The following is a 6,643-nucleotide window of genomic DNA, read 5'->3' as shown; positions in this document are numbered from 1 at the left end:
GGCGGGAGCACTGCCACACTCCCAAGCGGCGCACTGTAGCAGTGCGCCACCGGGCCGGCCCCTATTTTTGCTTTTGTTGCCTGTGCTCTTGGGTCATGTCCAAGAAATCTTTGCCAAGACCAATGTCAAGAAGACTTTCCCCCTTTTCTTCTAATAGTTTTAAAGTTTTAGTTCTTACATTTAAGTCTTTAATCCATTTTGAGTTGATTTTTGCATGTAGATATCCTGTTTTCCTAGCACCATTTATTTTATCACCTTGGCACCTTTGTCAAAGATCAGACTGTAAATGTGTAGATTTGTACCTGGGCTCTCTATTCTGTTCCATGTTCTCTGTGTCTGTTTTTGTGACAGTGTGATGCAGTTTTGATTACTTAGTTCTGTAGTAGATTTTGAGATCAGGTAGTACGATGCCTCCAACTTTTTTCTTTTTGTTCATGATTGCTTTGGCTCTTTGGGGTCTTTTGTGGTTCCATATGAATTTTAGGATTTTTTTTTTTTTTTTCTGTAAAAAATGTCATAAGAATTTTGTTAGGGATTTCAATGAATCTGTAGATCTCTTTGGATAGTATGTGCCTTTTAACAATATCGGTTCTTCCAATCCATGAACACAGGATATCTTTCCATTTATTTGTGTCTTCAATTTCTTTCATCAACGTTTTACAGTTTCCAGTATACTGATCTTTCACATCCTTGGTTAAATGTATTCCTAAGTATTTTTTATGCTATTGTGAATGGGTTTTCTCTTGATTTATTTTTCTTTTTCTGATTTTTATTAGTGTATGGAAATGCTACTGATGTTTGTATGTTGATTTTGTAACTTGGAACTTTACTAAATGTGTTTATTAGTTCTAACAGAACAGATTTTGTCATCTACAAACAGAGACAGTTTAATTTCTGACTTTTCAATTTGGATGACCTGTATTTCTTTTTCTTGCTTAATTACTTTCTAATTTAGCTTTTAGCTTTCTGTCAGCCTAACAAACAGAGAAATAGTGCCAGTCACAGGAGCCCAGACATCAAAAGCAAATCAGTTGCCTAGGAGAAGTACCTCTTTTCATAGTAGCAAAGTGAAATTTCTCCTGTCATCCTATAAGGAAGACATGGAGAAGGTGGTTAATAATATCTTCAGTAATGTCTTAAGGAAAACTTTCAGATTGTCATATACAGATTTCAATTTTTTGTCAGGCAGGAAAGACAACAACAATATCCTATGATTTTACTACTCAGGGGTACTTTATGGCATGTTAAAAATTAGCCCAATATTGGATGTTATAATAACTAGAATTAGAAGAAGAACCTGTGATATTTCATAGTTAGGCTGCAGTTGCAATCTCATTTTTCAACAGGGTATTTTAAGGATTTTATCTGAATACCTTACTCAGAGCTACAGATTAAAAAAAGATAGGATAACTAAGTATTAATTACATCATACCTACTGTTGTTTTTTTACTCTTAATAGATTCTCAGTCTTATTCCTTCTTGTTCATTTTTCATTGTTGATTACAGCTGGAATTGACACTGGTTATTGCTACTTGGGTGATAAAAATAGCTTCTGTTTGCCAAAGATAAAGTTATAGATATTATACTTTTAATGGTCTTAATTTATTGTGTTACTTAAGAGTTACCCTTTTGCATTTCCAGAAAAGGAACTGCTATAGTGGATCTCTCTGGGAATGGTGACCCCTCCTCAATTTGTACTGTAATGCGAAGTGATGGGACTTCTCTCTATGCAACCAGGTTTGTAGCTTCTGCGAGGGTAAACATTGGACTGTGTATATAACTTCATGTTCTTTTTCCTAGGATTAATACTAAGATAATCCATTTTATCCTCAAAACTGTTACCAAAACCTAGTTACAAGTTCTAAATCTGTTGCTTTCATATTCAAAAAATATTTATTGGGTTTCTATTTATTGCCCATTTCAGTTCTGGAGCTTTAATATCATCAGAAAAGTGACTGAAAAACTGTTTACAGTTAGTTAAACATCACAGAATTTTTACAGCTAAATACATCATTCTATAAACTAAAACTGAGGAACTTTATAATCAACTGTAAGTATTTTACAATTGCACGTTGGCAGGAAATGTATACTAGAAAGTGACTATATTGGCTCAGTGGTGTCCTCATGCCATAAAGACTATCTTACACGCATGTAAATACCAGACCTCATTATGATCGTGTTAACATAGGCTGAGGTAGAAGTATGCCATGTCACTTATATTTTTTTCATCTATCTCCATGACTGACCCCTGTGGGAAAGAGTAGTCTCTGTTCATCAGTAAGAGCTGAGTTTATCAAGCATACTTAGTTATGGGACAAAGTTAATAGGAAGGAGAAGGTAGGACAATAGAAAGACCACACAAGAAACACAACCATACTCAAGCTGACAAAAGGCTGTAGTGTCCCAGGCCAGAATTTTTTATTAGGTCACAAACCACTTTTGTAACTAGTCAAAGTAATGATATTTTATTATTTTTATTAACTACCATCATTTGTTCCAAACAACCTTAAACAACCAATCAAGTCTCTTACTGCCCTGTAGAAAATTCAACTTTTATTTTCTATTTTTTTTTTTTTTTTTATCAATTTAGGTTAGGAAGTGCAATTGAGGTTAGGAAGTGAGAACCTATATATCTAAGATGTACATTCTTTTTCTAGATACAAAAAAATATATAATAGAAAAAAAAAATTTATGCCAGTTTATTATTGCTAGACAGTTTAAATACAGAAACTCTTGAGTAGTGGAACTTTTATTTTTTTTTTTTTTTTTTTTTTTTTATCAATTTAGGTTAGGAAGTGCAATTGAGGTTAGGAAGTGAGAACCTATATATCTAAGATGTACATTCTTTTTCTAGATACAAAAAAATATATAATAGAAAAAAAAAATTTATGCCAGTTTATTATTGCTAGACAGTTTAAATACAGAAACTCTTGAGTAGTGGTTATAAGAAACATCTGTTCAAAATAGAGGTATCATAAAGACTGGTATCTTTACTGGGCTGTCATTGGATCTAGATTTTTCTATATATTTACCATAACACCTGTACTTTTCCTTTTTTCTTTGGAAAAATAATTGTCTTTTTGCCACTGTTGAAATATTTGATTTTTCACCTTGCTATGACATTAGTAGTTTCTGCCCTTATAGTGGGTTCTTTATAGAATACATCTATGTGTGTGGATGTGAGTTAAAGGAGTTGTTATAGCAGACAGAGAAAAGTGCAGGAGATACTGAAAAGAACACATAGGGTAAGGCTGGAGACCTGGGTTTTTGCTCTGACAGCATGACCCTCACTTAACTCTCTGGGCCATGGTTCCTTTGTATAATGAGAGACCTGGACTAAATGATCTGGCATTTCTTCCAGCTTTCAAATTCAGGATCTACAAATTCAGCCTGAACTTTTTCTTATATTCTTCTTTTTTGTTCTTTCATTGAGTCAAAAGGCTTCTCTTTGTTTTGTCTTTGGCTCAGACTGAAAAATATAACATGGGTGTATATCCGTGACATCATTTTTGTGGTAATCTTCTAAACCAATGTTTCTGAACCCTTTTTTATTATAACCCCTCTCAGGAGCCTTTTTAGCCATATTTTTCCTAATTGCCAACCCTCATAAAAATTTAATACCACAAATATACTGTATATCTTTATGTATTATATGCATATCTGTGCTTTATATAGTGAGATTTTATTGCCCCTCAAAAGTCAGGTTTTTCCTCCATTGAGAATGCATGTTCTAAGCAATGTCAGGATCATGAGGTAAGTACTGACATTTTCATTATCTCCAACATTTCAAAAGATTTGGGAATTTTTTCATTCCTCCCAGTACCATGTGCAGTATTGTTAACCAAAAATAGCTTTAATTTTAAACTTCAATATTTTCATAATCCTTGACTTTAAAATGTTATAGTTTATGTATTTTTCATTATTTCCTACCACATGTAAACTTGGCATTTTGTATTTAATCAAAGATAAAAGAAATAAGTGGAATCTTTATCAAAGGATTTTATGGTCTTTTGAAGTGCTTTAGAAGGTACTGCTTCTGACTGACCCACGACTTTGAAAGTCCTTGATAGTACTAATAGAAGAGTAGCTGGAAGATAACTGTTTAGCTACTACATCACCTATTTTTAAATGTGTCCTTTAAGAAAATGTATTGCAGAGAAGTGACAATTAGGTGAGTCTTTTCAGTAGCCACTTAATTAACTAATCATAAATCATTTACCTATAAGACACTTTGCCTGAAGCTATTTTAGTTATTATTACTACTTGTCCTAGAGTTTTTGCTTATTTTTGTTTTTTTATTACTTTCCCCAGAGCTTTTATTATTATTGTTTTTCTCAAACCTATTTTTGTTTTGTATCAGAGTATGGTATTGGGATTATACAAGCGTGGGTGGTATATCCCAGGCTGTAGGATAATATAGGATTTCTTAATTAGAAAAGCCTCATTGCTATTAAATAGGTAAAACAAATTATTACCCAGATCTGCTTGGTAACTCTTCATTTATGGCCATTTTTTTCAGAGATCTCGCAGCTGCTATAGATCGAATGGACAAGTATAATTTTGATACAATGATTTATGTGGTAAGTAATCACAAGAAAGAACAAGAGTTTATGATCCCTACCTCATGAAAATTGCAGAGAAAAAAATTGGATACCATGCTGATAAGCTATGATAAAATTGTTTTGTCAGACTACAGAGAGAATTCAACATTAAGTGTATTGAAGGTGGCAACCTCTATTTAAAACACAAAAATAACCTGAAAATGAAAAAGTACACATTGCTTCATAGTAAAAGAAAATTACTCCAATCAGGAAAACGATTATGTGAAATTAATATGTACGGGTCACTGTAATGCAGTTGTTTTTAAATAACTTCTTATTTTGAAAGAATTTAAGACTCACAACAAGTTTCAAAATAGTATAGTGTTTTTGTGTACCCTTCACCCAGCTTTTCCCAAAGATAATATCACCTCTTGATATCTGCAGGGAAATGGTTCCCGGATCCCTTCAGATAACAAAATCTGCTGATGCTCAAGTCCCTTATATAAAATGGCACAGTGTTTGCATATAATCTACATACATCCTCCCATGTACTTTAAGTCATCTCTAGATTATTTATAATACCTAATACAATATAAATGCTATGTAAGTAGTTATACTGTAATGTTTTTTTAATTTGTATTATTTTTTAATTGTCCTATTTTTTTTCCTGAATATTTTTGATCCACAGTTGGTTGAATCTGTGGATGCAGAACCTGGGCATTTGGGGGACCAATGGTATCTTACATAACCGTAGTACTTTGCCAATGTCAAGAAGTTGACATTGATAAAGACCATATTCAAATTTCATGTTTTACACGCACTCTTGTATGGGTGTGGATATTTGTGTGGGTATGATTTTATGAAATTTTATTACATGTATAAAGTTGTGTAACTATCACCATGTTCAGAACACAGAACTGTTCCATCATGAAACAAACTCTCTGTGGTCAACCACTTAATAATCACACCTTCCCCCGCAGCCCTAACTTTGGCAACCACTGCTCTGTTCTCCATCACAATAATTTTGTCACTTTGAGAATGTTTTATAAATGGAATCATACAGTATATAACCTTTTAAGATTTTTTCACTCAGCGTAGTGAATGCCTTTAGGATCCATCCGAGCTATCGTGTGTCAGTAGTTTGTTCTTTTTGTTGCTGAGTAGTAGTATAGTCTCTTCTTCCCTTTCCTTCCTTTTCATGTGCAACCTCCCTTTCTAATAAGAAAGAAAGTTGCCATCAAACAACTTTTTAGAGCTTAGCTTTGGTCTTTGTGGGGATAAAGGTCATAATAGCTTGAGAGGGAATGAAAAATAGACTATTCAGAAGACTAAAATTCATATTTCTTTCTATTTGGTGGAGTGCTGCAGCTCTTTTTTTCCTCTTTTTTAGAGCACTCAGCTTAGACACTCTTCTAGTAGCATCTTTGTGTTTTTATTTAAAACATATTGATTATGACATTAGTCTGTCAAAACTCAAATATGTTAATTCATGTCCAACCTATTTTTTTAAATTTTTATTATTAGCATATTCATTTTTACAAATCGTGATATTTCTTTATGCCCTTTGCCCGACCTATCACTTCCTAAACCCTCCCTCCCCGCCATCTCTAGTATCCTTAGGTTTGTTTTCTCCTGAAAGTTCAACATATTGTTGTGGTCTTTTCTTTCTTTCCTTCATTCCTTCCTTCTTCCCTCTTTCTCTACCCCCCTCCCTCCCTCCCTGTCTAATCTATTTTTGGGGATTAATTTATCACTGTTCTTCTATTTTAAGTATGTTTTCTTCCCAAGACAGATAAAGGGCAAAAAAAGCATTTTCATCAAGTGTTCCAAATGCTGAAGATCATGGGATATGAATGGGCAGAAAGGTAATGCTTCCATGGTTCTTAATTGTCTGCTCAGGACTATTTTAAGTATGTTTTCTTCCCAAGACAGATAAAGGGCAAAAAAAGCATTTTCATCAAGTTTTCCAAATGCTGAAGATCATGGGATATGAATGGGCAGAAAGGTAATGCTTCCATGGTTCTTAATTGTCTGCTCAGGGTCATTAAAGCTTTGTTAGGTCAGCCAAGTTGTAAAATCTACCTAATGGTTAAAGATTTTCA

General features: G+C 33.5%; 1 long non-coding RNA gene across 1 annotated transcript; it reads left to right on the top strand.

Moving 5' to 3' along the window:
• Window positions 1-1,421: 1,421 nt before the first annotated feature.
• Window positions 1,422-6,408, top strand: LOC103583977. Its single transcript, XR_549917.1, has 3 exons — window positions 1,422-1,737; window positions 4,520-4,580; window positions 6,330-6,408. It is a non-coding gene; the product is annotated as an uncharacterized LOC103583977 (long non-coding RNA).
• Window positions 6,409-6,643: the final 235 nt, after the last annotated feature.

This window comes from Galeopterus variegatus, unplaced genomic scaffold (genome assembly GCF_000696425.1).
Source record: "Galeopterus variegatus unplaced genomic scaffold, G_variegatus-3.0.2 Scaffold32778, whole genome shotgun sequence".
In the NCBI taxonomy this organism is placed as follows: Eukaryota; Metazoa; Chordata; class Mammalia; order Dermoptera; family Cynocephalidae; genus Galeopterus; species Galeopterus variegatus.
Note: the sequence above shows the minus strand (reverse complement) of the source record. Positions and strands in the feature narration are given on the sequence as shown.